The sequence below is a fragment of the Pan paniscus genome, chromosome 20 (assembly GCF_029289425.2).
Source record: "Pan paniscus chromosome 20, NHGRI_mPanPan1-v2.0_pri, whole genome shotgun sequence".
Classification (NCBI taxonomy): Eukaryota; Metazoa; Chordata; class Mammalia; order Primates; family Hominidae; genus Pan; species Pan paniscus.
In genome coordinates, this window is record NC_073269.2 from 59,125,762 (window position 1) to 59,136,945 (window position 11,184).

At 49.4% G+C, this 11,184-nt stretch overlaps 1 protein-coding gene across 12 annotated transcripts in view; it reads right to left on the bottom strand.

Moving 5' to 3' along the window:
• ZNF160 (zinc finger protein 160) overlaps positions 1 to 8,389 on the bottom strand; it is a 37,879-nt gene extending 29,490 nt beyond the window's left edge. For 11 of the 12 annotated variants that reach the window (XR_008955059.2, XR_010110930.1, XR_010110929.1 and 8 more), the window contains exon 1: positions 7,213 to 8,389. The gene's annotated coding sequence lies outside the window, so the exon portion shown is untranslated. Of the gene's footprint in view, positions 1 to 1,814; positions 3,232 to 7,212 lie in introns of all 12 variants that reach the window. The other variant, XM_063600595.1, reaches the window with a different exon arrangement.
• Between the last annotated feature and the right edge of the window lie 2,795 nt (positions 8,390 to 11,184).

Here is an 11,184-nt window from a genome sequence, read left to right on the forward strand (position 1 = left end):
CTGTCTCTACTAAAAATACAAAAAAATGACCCAGGAGTGGTGGCACATGCCTGTAGTCCCAGCTACTCCGGAGGTTGAGGCAGGAGAATTGCTTGAACTCAGGAGACAGAGGTTGCAGTGAGCTGAGATCGCACCACTGGACTCCAGCCTGGGAGACAGAACGAGACTCCGTCTCGAAATAAATAAATAACTGAATGAATGAATGAAATATTAGGCCATTTTTATGGTCTTCACTTTGGGAGACTGATGTATGCAGGGGTGGACTGCATGTTCGTCCTTGGGGTGGTCTTTTTCGTGAGAAGGGAGCTGAGCAGGACCAGCTGAGGGGCAGAGCCAAGGGCCCTTCATGGAGACCACTCTGCTTACCAACCTGTGGAAGGGCAAGCGCAAGTCCACCCAGAAACACATCTGGCTGACTATGGGATCCCTGTCTGAGGCTCAGCAGACCCACGTGGCCAATAAAAGACCCTAAACTCTGCAAAAAGAAGAGTCTGTCTCTGTGCCCAGGCCCCTCCATGGAAAAAAGGTCCTGGGGTCTGAGATTTCTCACTTGGCAATGATGTTGGCTTGAATATTACTCACAGACCCAGATCCTTGGGTCTCGTGTGGGGCAAACTGACTGCAGAACTGCAGGAAGTGAGAGTCTGAACAGAGCAGCAGAAAGGCAGGCAGGAGACTTAAGGGAGGGGAGAAAGGAGAGACACAAGCAGACCAACCCCTCCTCTCCCTCAATCACCCGCCTGGGGAAGCATTAGTTTCCCATCATAGAGAGGACAATGGGGAAAGGGAGACGCGTGTGCATAGGATGAGATGTGTGTTGGGTGGACAGAAAGACTCCTTCCCCTAAATGTGACCCCATTAGCTCACCCCATTCTATTGCACAAATTCCTGAGCAGAGGGGCACCCTGTGGGGATGAACACAGCTCTTCCTGCCTCCAGTTCCTGCGTCTCCCTGCCATGACCAGGGCTGTAACCCTCCAACTCCCTTCCCAGGGCCCCGTGGCCCCTCTGCACTGGAGAAAGGTCCATGTTCCACAGCGGGTTTCAAGGACCTTGCCCCTCAGCTCCCCAGCTGCCTTGTGACTCTGGCTCTGTTATCTTGGAATAAACAGGGAGAGGCCACTGGCCTGGCAGCAAGAATGTGGCAGCTTTATCTTCCCAAGGACAGTCCCAGTGGAAACCTTTGGGCCGCAGGTCAGTGTGCTGTGTTTCACTCTGATTCTTGGAGAAATCTTTCCCTTACTCTGGGACCCTGATAATCACTCCCTCTTGATTTGCACCCATAGACGCCCCCACAACAAACCCTCCCTAATGAAAGCCATCTGCGCCTGATTCTTAGGACCCCCTGTTGCCCTTCTGGACCCAGACACACTTACTAACTCCCACACTCCCCATATACTTCATAAAGATCCCACAATCCCCAGATACTTCATAAAGATCCAGAAGCCCTGTTATGAAATCTCACAAGCCCCAGTAACTCGTGGAATAATATACACAAACACCCCAGGAACTCACTGACCCAGGGCAACGTATTTCCACTCATAGTGACTCCACCCCACAGGGGAATACCACTAAAACCTACCAATAAAACAGAGATGTCTCTAATGATGCAATTAGACCCCAACATCAGGAAAGGAAACACTCCATATGATCATTTCATCTTCCAAAACACAACTGAAAGCTTATTGATCTGCAACTGAAAATACCCCGAATGCCAAAGGCAACCCAGAAAATAATCTCTGAGATTCTTCCTATCTTTCCTCTATGGGTTTCAGGATGGTTTTTGCACTTCCCAAAGCCTCCACAGAAATCACCCCGTGGAGCGGATGCTGTGGAGCAGCTCTGGGATCCACACCCTCAGGCCAAGGCACCCATCCTCCTGCTGCTGAAGCTCCCTATGGGGTCAGCTTAGGTCTTGGTTCTAAGTACACTTCGGGATGTTTTTCTCTGCCTGATTCCACTGCCTTCAGTCCTCTTCACTGTGATGATGAGTTTCCGAATTAAATTCCTGCATGCAAATCTCTGTGTCAGCATCTGTTTCCCAGGTAACCTGAGCTGAGACATCAGGGCATTACAAAATGAGCCTGCAGCCCCACAACCACCCCAAAACCCACTCCCAGGTGCTACAGCCAGACCTGAGACTTCTTTCCAAGTGTGCCACACACCCCGTGAGCCCACAGTCACCTGTGGGCCAGGTGCATGCAGCATTCATCCAGCTCCTCTAGAGGCTCAGCATTGCTTCCACGCCTCACTCGACACCTCTAAGGACTTCTTCACCTGTCCCCATTTTTCTACTTCTCTTCCAGCCTGAGGAGCACACTGGATTGAAAGGCCTCTGGACACAAGCGATGCGGCAGGAATGGACACAAACTGCTATCTGCAGGACAGTGGGCCTCAAGTCTAGATTCTAGAAGTTGGCCATGCTGGAAGGAATTGCCTGCAATTTGGGGACACCATGGAGTCCAGTTTAAAGGCAGTTGAAGATTGGCCGGATTGAGCTGACGGAGGATGTCCAAGAAGAAGAGAGGCCCCAGATCTCATGAGGGAGGCTGCCATTGTCCCCTTGTCTCTCCACTCACAGTCCCCTGCAAAATTCCCCCACTGTTTAGGGAGTGCCTCCTTCATGGCCCGTTTAGCTTCTGAACTTCTCGCCACCGTTCCTGAAGGGAATCCAGGACCCCTGACTGTGAGCGCATCACCTGCCGGAAGGCAAAGCCCCTGCCCAGGATGGCCACTGGGCCCTGCTGATGTGTAGAGCGTGGAAGACCCGGGAGCTGGAGTAAGGCGGTGGGGACGCCTCGGCACTGGCTGAGGACACAGGGTCTGCGGGGCTTTTCAGGCCTCAGTGAGGCCTTCTGCTCTTACGTAGACTGGAATAAATAGCCACAGGAAGTTTAGACCAATTACGGATGAAATTTCCAGAATATGAGACCATCCTCACTACCAGCCCTGTCCTTTTGGTCTTCCCTGAGGACTCTTCAGCCCGACCCCAGCCCCAGCATCTGAACCACAGCCCCGGAGCAGGTGCTGCAGTCGTCCCGTGGCCAAGATGGAGACTGTGTCCTCCAACGGAGGGAGACACAAAACACTCAAAATAATCCACGCAGAAGAGTGTCCGATGTGGTGATGGATGCGGAGACGGTGAAACCTGAGTAACGTGGTAGAGACTGACAGGCAGAGAGAATTTCAGATGGGGGTGCAAGAGGGTGGGAGACAGCTCTGAGGCTAGACCTGAAGGAGAAGAAAGGGACAGAGCTGTGATGATTTGGGGACATAGGGTAAGAGGAGGGACAAAGACTGAGACAGGAAAGGTTTTGATGTTTGGGAAAAGAGAAAAACAAATGTGACTAGGGCAGAGGGAGTCATGAGATGAGGGCAAGCTCCCAGGAGGAGGCTGGACACTGGCAGGGGCCCTGGATGCAGGTCTGTGGAGCCACAATGAGGAGTTGGGCTTTTGTCCTGGGGAACACGGGAAGCCGGTGGAGGGTTCCCTGCCAGGGACTGACATGACTGCTTTAGATTTAGCCATAACTCTAATGCAGAGAAAGGCCTCTGAAGATGGTCTCTCTGCCTCTGAGTCTACACCCTGGCTTCCATCCTTGTGGTTTTGGTTTTGTTTTGTTTTAAATTTTAAAGGACTGAGTCCCATTTAAATTTTTAATTGCAGTGGGCACTCCCCAATTCCTAGAAGAACTGCAAAACACAGATGTACACCCAATTCTGCCAAACATTAAGGGGGTCAGTATTGCCCAGACTGAGGTATATTGACTGAGTCCCTCACCTTCACGTTGCAGGTGGATTTACTGAGGGCTAGAAGGGGAGATGTTTCACTAAGTCATCCAAGTTGAATTAGACTTTCTCACGCCTCCCCTGGAAAATTCCAGGATCTTCTTTCACATACCTGGGCAAAAGAAACTTCCCTTTCATGGCTTTATCACATTGATCCCAAACATTTAATTCCTCTTTTCCAGAAAAACACAACATACTAATGAAATGCAGAACTGTGAAAACATGGCTATTGGTGTTGAAAACAGTGAAAGACTGTCAGCTATAGAGATGAGCTCTCTCAGCAAATTTTTTCATGAACACATAAGCTCTGCTGGAATAAGGTTTTGAGTCAATCCAGCCCATCTTTCCACATTTACAGAAAATAGAACTGACAAAAGGGACTTGAGGGGGACATCTGCTTAGTAGTTCACAGGTCACTATTTTAAGAGATGACATAAGGGAAGAAAACTGACTAGTAACAAATAAGTTGGCCGAGCGTGGTGGCTCACGCCTGTAATCCCAGCACTTTGGGAGGCTGAGGCGGGTGGATCATGAGGTCAGGAGATCAAGACCATCCTGGCTACCGTGGTGAAACCCCATCTCTACTAGAAATACAAAAAATTTGCCGGGCGTGGTGGCGGCTGCCTGTAATCCCAACTACTTGGGAGGCTGAGGCAGGAGAATGGCATGAACCCGGGAGGCGGAGCTTGCAGTGAGCCGAGATTGCACCACTGCACTCCAGCCTGGGCGACAGAGCGAGACTCTGACTCCAAAAAAAAAAAAAAAACCAAATTAGTTAATAGGTTCTTATGTTAACGTTAAAAAAAAAAGCGCCATTGATATCTTTACCAAATACACATTCATACCATCTAAAATTCTTACTGATGGCCGGCGTAGTGGCTCACGCCTGTAATCCCAGCACTTTGGGAGGGATCACTTGAGATCAGGAGTTCGAGACCAGCCTGGCCAATATAATGAAACCCTATCTCTACTAAAAATACGAAAATTAGCCAGGTGTGGTGGCAGGTGCCTGTAATCCCAGCTACTTGGGAGGCTGAGGCAGGAGAATCACTTGAACCTGGGAGGTGGAGGTGGCAGTGAGCCAAGGTCACACGAGTGCACTCCAGCCTGGGCGTCAGAGTACCTCCATCTCAAAAAAAAATAAATAAGGGCCGGGCGCGGTGGCTCACGCCTGTAATCCCAGAAATTTGGGAGGCCGAGACAGGTGGATCACTTGAGGTCAGGAGGTCAAGACCAGCCTGGCCAACATGGTGAAATCCCGTCTCTACTAAAAATACAAAAAATTAGCCAGGCATGGTGGCACACACCTGTAATCCCAGCTAGTTGGAAGGCTGAGGCAGGAGAATCACTTGAACCCGGGAGACAGAGGTTGCAGTGAGCTGAGATCACGCCACTGCCCTCCAGCCTGGGTGAAAGAGCGAGACTGTCTCAAAAATAAATAAATAAATAAATAAAAATGAATAAAGTTACCTACTGACTACCAAAGAGTATTTCCAATATATGATAAAGAGTAGAAAGCATGCAGACCTCAATCGGAACTCAACACAATTAACTTCAAATGGAAACCATTGTGTAAATATATATATATAATTTAATATGTATATGATATATTAACTATATATGGAATTCTACAAAGGGAAAAAATTGAAAATATATCACATTTAGAAAAGAATGACATGAGCCAATACAGGATTCCACAAAAGCTTACTTCAGCAATAATTACATATAGAAAAAGAGACTGAATTAGATAAGCTTCATCTCAACCTTCAGCATGAACTGTGAGATGAAAGGTAAATACAAGGCACCAGGCAGTGACACAGCCAGTCACTCCTTGCCTCTCCTCACTGCCCCCACCCTACCCCATCCTAGGAAACAGGAAGAGGGAGACCCATAACTGAATGAGGCAAGTCACTGCCCAATGGCTAAACAGCATGGGCAAATGAAAGCTAGCCTCTTATGCCATAATTATAAAATGCACAAGCCTTTTACACAGAGCTTTGAAATTCTCATCCTTATATGTAGAATTTAAACAATTAGATTACAATTTAAATGTAATACATTATAAATAGAGAAATCAAATTGTCATATCCAATCTCAACTCACCTCTCATCTGGTCCCAGGGCGCCCCTCTTTCTTTATAACTATGTGTTCCTCTCCCCCATTTTGTGCCTCTCACTTTCACCTTGTCTCTCCAGCCCTTCTTTTTCCCCTTTTATCTTCCCCCTAGGATTCTGACGATTTTGTGCCTCTTTTTTCTTCTGCTGTTTCTCCCTTCTTTGTTTTTCCCCCTTATATCTGTTCTACTCCATTCTTCCAATTTGTTTCACCTCTTGTGGCGTTTTCTTTCCAATCTTTTCATCGTCCCAATCTCCATTTATTTCTGCCTCTTTCTTACCCCATCTCCGCGCCTCCTCTGCTCTCCCTGTTAAATCCCCTCTTCCCTGTTACACCCGCTTATCCCCACTCTCTGGCACTCCCAGATCCCAGGCCTCCCTGTGTTGTGGTTCTCCCTCTGCTCGCCTTGTCACCAGCTGTCCCCTCCTGCTGTCCCAGCACCACGCAGCTCTGTCTGCCCTCGGCCAAATCCTTTCTCCTCTCCCCCACTCTCTGTCTGAGGAGGCTCCTTCTTTGCTGTCCCTCTCCTTATCTTGTTGTCCTTCATCTCGGGACATCGAGCTTTTCTCTACATTTCGCCAATTGCTTTTCTGCCCCTGCTACTTTCTTGACTGCTTCTTTCACTCTGTCGCTGCAAATCTCTCACCCATCCTCCACTTTGCCATCTGTTTATGGGTCTCCCTCATTTTTCTTTTCTCTTTCTTGGTTTTTCCATCTCCTCTCAGTGGCTCTTTGTCTCTCTTTCTCCTGATTCCCTTGGGCCACACATTCACTGGAGGGTTTGTAGTAAGATGTCTGCATGTTGCAGGAGTACATTTTCCAGGGGGTGGAGCTGGGCAGGCAAAAACACCGGGTGTCACAGGACGGGCCCCGGGCACCTCCCCAACGAGGGCTCAAGGGAAGCGGTGACTGCGAAGGGGAGGCCTGGGGAGCAGCAGGGCCCGGCACGAGGAGGAGGGAGGTGGGGGACGACGGCGCCTTAGGACAGGGGTGGGATGTGCAGGATCCCAGGACCAGGCGGAGGCGCGGCCTCCCCGGGACTGGGTCGGCGGCGCTGCGCTCCAGGGGCCGACGAGAGCGAGGCTGGGAGGCGCCCAGGGCAGGCGGTGAGGACTTTAAGCGATGCGGGGCGGGAGGAGGAGTCAGTAAAGGATTTTAAGCAGGAAAATCCTGCTTAAACGTTTAAAAAACCGGGAAAGGCCGTGTTTACTTGGCCCAAGGCAGAAAGACCGGGGGCAGGGACCAGCCTCAGGGCGACTTTAACCCAAAAGGAAGCGTCTCCGGGCCCACACAGCAAGGCCTAGTTACCTGAGGTGGAGGGTGCGGTGCGGAGATTTTAAGTCCGTAGCGACCCCCGGGCATCGGGTGTGCGAATGGGGGACGGCGAGGCGCAGGTTGAGTCTACACAGAGGAACACTCGTACGCCATGGTGTGATGCTTGCTCCGCACGATCCACTTCCGGGTCTGTGGGCAACTGCGCGGAGGAAAGCGACCGAGCGGCCTGGGGCGGGGTCCGAGATGGGCGGAACCGGAAAAGGGCGGGGCGTTGAGAGAGCCGGGCTAAGGCAGGGGCCGCGGGGCAGGGACCCCAGGGAAGGAACGGGGAGGAGCCACCGGGGAGGGGCGGGGAGTGACCAAGTGGAGGGACCCGGGGGCGGGCCGGGGAGGAGCCGCCGGGGAAGGGCGGGGAGGAACCGCGGGAAGGGACCGCGGGGGAGGGAGGCAGAGGGACCGCCAGGAAGGGACCCGGGGGAGAGGCGGGGCTGGACGGGACACGTTAGGGTCTGCGATTTCGTGTGATGCCCACAGCCCAGCGCCCAGAGCCATCTGTAGTGTCTTGTGGAACGGCGTAGATGTTTCAAACGGTTTCAAGTTAAAAGCACAGTTGTGTAGGTTATTTTGGAAACCAAACTGCTTTCCTCTTAGAATGGAGGCGGTTTATGTTGAAACCATTTTTTGCTAGCGCGTTTACCCAGCAATGTTATTGACGCTGAAGCAGCCCAGGAGTCTGGGAACATGGGTCGACACGGAGCGGTGATGGCATGCTGGAAAAGTTTCTGCGATTAAAATTAAGTAATTTAAAAGCCCTGAAATTAGCAGTAACTTTTAAAAAATAGATATAAATTGCATTGTCCTTTTTTATACTTTTCTATTCCGTGCGAGATGACAACCTCAAACGCCTATACTTTTTTTTTTTTTTTTTTTTTTTGAGCCGGAGTCACGCTCTGTCGTCCAGGCTGGGGTGCAGTGGCATGATCTCTGCTCACTGCAACCTCGGCCTCCCGGGTTCAAGCAATGCTCCTGCCTCAGCCTCCCGAGTAGCTAGGATTACAGGCGCTCTCCACCACGTTCTTTAGCGGAGATGAAGTTTCACCATGTTGCCTAGGCTGGTCTCGAATTCCTGACCTCAAGTGATCTACCCGCCTCAGCCTCCCAAAGTGCTGGGATTACAGGCGTGAGCCACCATACCTGGCCCCAGGAACTACTTTCACCTACTGAATATATATTAAGTCCTTTGCCACAAAAAGATAATATACATAATTTATCTCAGAACAATTAAGATATTTACCACTGTAAATGACAAATTCAGACTTAGAGAAGGAAAGATTTTATTCAAAAGGACTATTGCAATAGAGAGAATGTTCCAATCACAAGATCTGAAAATGTCCAAGAGACACAAACTAAAAAGCTTTTTTTTCTTTTTTCATATATGGAGGAGTAAACAAGGCTAGAAAGCACAAGCACAAGTTATGAGGCTGTGGATGAGCACTTGGCATGACTAGTTATTCAGGGAAAGTTTGTTATGTTATGTTATGTTAAAAATGTTACGTTATTTCTTGGAGAGAGTCTTGCTCTGTCACCCAGGCTGGAGTGCAGTGGCGTCATCTCTGCTCACCGCAACTTTTCATCTACCAGGCTCAGGCAATCCTCCCACCTCAATCTCCCCAGTAGCTGGGACTACAAGCACACGTCACCACGCCTAGTTAATTTTTGTACTTTTCGTAGAGACGGGGTTTCGCCATGTTGCTCAGGCTAGACTCGAACTCCTGAGCTCGAGGGATCCCCCACACCTTGGCCTCCCAAAGTGCTGGGATTACAGGCGTGAGCCACCGTGCCCGGTCTATTTATTTTTGGAGAGAGCATCTTGCTCTGTTGCCCAGGCTAGAGTGCAGTGTCAAGACCATAGCTCACTGCAGCCTTCAACTCTGGAATCAAGTGATCCTCCTACCTCAGTCTCCCAAGTAGCTGGGACTACGGGTTTGCACCGCCACACTCCACTAATTTTTTTACTTTTTGCAAAGGCGGATTCTCACTATGTTGCCCAGGCAAGTCTTGAACTTCTAGCCTCAACTGATCCTCCTGCCTTGATCTCCCAAAGTGTTGGGATTACAAATGTGAGCCTGGCTCATCATGGAATTCAAGACCAGTTTGGGCAACATAGCAAGACTCCCATCTCTACAGAAAATTTTTAAAAATTAGCTGGGCATGGTGGCACACACCTGTAGTCCCAGCTACTCAGGAAGATTGCTTGAGCCCAGGAGTTCGAGGCAGCAGTTAGCTATGATCCTGACACTGCACTCCAGTCTGGGCAACAGAGTGAGAACCTGTCTTTCAAAAAAAAAAAAAGCCTTCTCTTGGGAGGGGCTGTTGGCTGTTGTTAAGGAAAAGTTGTTCCAAATTACACTGACAAAGAATGGTTCAGAGGGTTGGGCATGGTGGCTCACGCCTGCAATCCTTGTACTTTAGGAGGCTGAGGCGAGTGGATCACATGAGGTCAGGAGTTCGAGACCAGCCTGGTCAACATGGCGAAAACCCATCTCTACTAAAAACAAAAATTAGCCAGGCGTGGTGGTGCACACCTGTAATCCCAGCTACTCAGGAGGCTGAGGCAGGAGAATTGCTTAAACCAGGGAGGCAGAGGCTGCAGTGAGCTGAGATTGTGCCACTGCACTTCAGCTTGGGTGACAGAGCGAGACTCTGTCTCAAATAAATAAATAAATAAGGCTGGGCGCGGTGGCTCACACCTGTAATCCCAGCACTTTGGGAGGTTGAGGCGGGTGGATCACGAGGTCAAGAGATCGAGACCATCCTGACCAACATGGTGAAACCCCGTTTCTACTAAAAATACAAAAATTAGCTGGGTGTCGTGGCCTGTCCCTGTAGTCCCAGCTACTCAGGAGGCTGAGGCAGAATTGCTTGAAACCAGGAGGCAGAGGTTGCAGTGAGATGAGATCGTACCACTGCACTCCAGCCTGGCGACACAGTGAGACTCCATCCTATAAATGAATGAATGAATTAATAAAGTGAATTAGTTATCAAAAACCTCAAAAAAGAAAAGTTTGTAGCTGGGCATGGTGGCTCACACCTGCAATCCCAGCATTTTGGGGGACCGAGGCAGGCAGATCCCTTGAGATCACGAGTTTGAGACCAGCCTGGCCAACATGGTGAAACGTTCTCTACTAAAAATACACAAATTAGCCGAACGTGGTGGCGGGCGCCTGTAATCCCAGCTACTCGGGAGGCTGAGGCAGGAGAATCGCTTGAACCCGGGAGGCGGAGGCTGCAGTGAGCTATTGTGCCACTGCACTTCAGCCTGGGCAACAGAGCAAGACTCCGTCTCGAAAAATTAAAATTAAAAAAAAGAGTGATACAGCTTTCATGGTGTAAAATAACTTTCTTGGGATTTTCATTATATTCACATAAGTATCCTGAGGCAGGGTATGGGGAGAACAACTCAAGTGCACTCTGTAAGTGTATGTTCCCAACACTCTATTTAATTCCAAGAAAAAAAAATGGTTCTATCTTTCAGCCTTAAGAGTCTAATGGTGTGTTGTTATTGTCTGTTACAAAGTAACCTACTGAGGTGGGATAAAACTATGTTGGCAGAGAGAACATGATGCATTCATAGTTATGCAAAAATCAGATTAATTAGCACAAGATCTATGATACATTCTGAATAAAACAGTAGCAAAATGTAATACCAGCAGTAAATGTGAATCCTAATCAATAACATGCTATTGTGGTTCATCTCTGAGGTTGTGGTTTCTATTGTGGTTTCAATCTTGGCTATATAACAGCGATGGCCATTCCATGCAGAAGGTGGCCACCGTTTTCCCCTGAATTATTTCCACGATGTAATCAGTCACTAATAACCCATTACACTCCTCCCACAAATCCTAGTGTCTAAGGTCTTGATCTGCTCTGATTTTTTTTGAGGCACAGTCTCTCTCAGTCACCTAGGCTGGAGTGCAGTGGTGCAATCTCGGCTCACTGCAACCT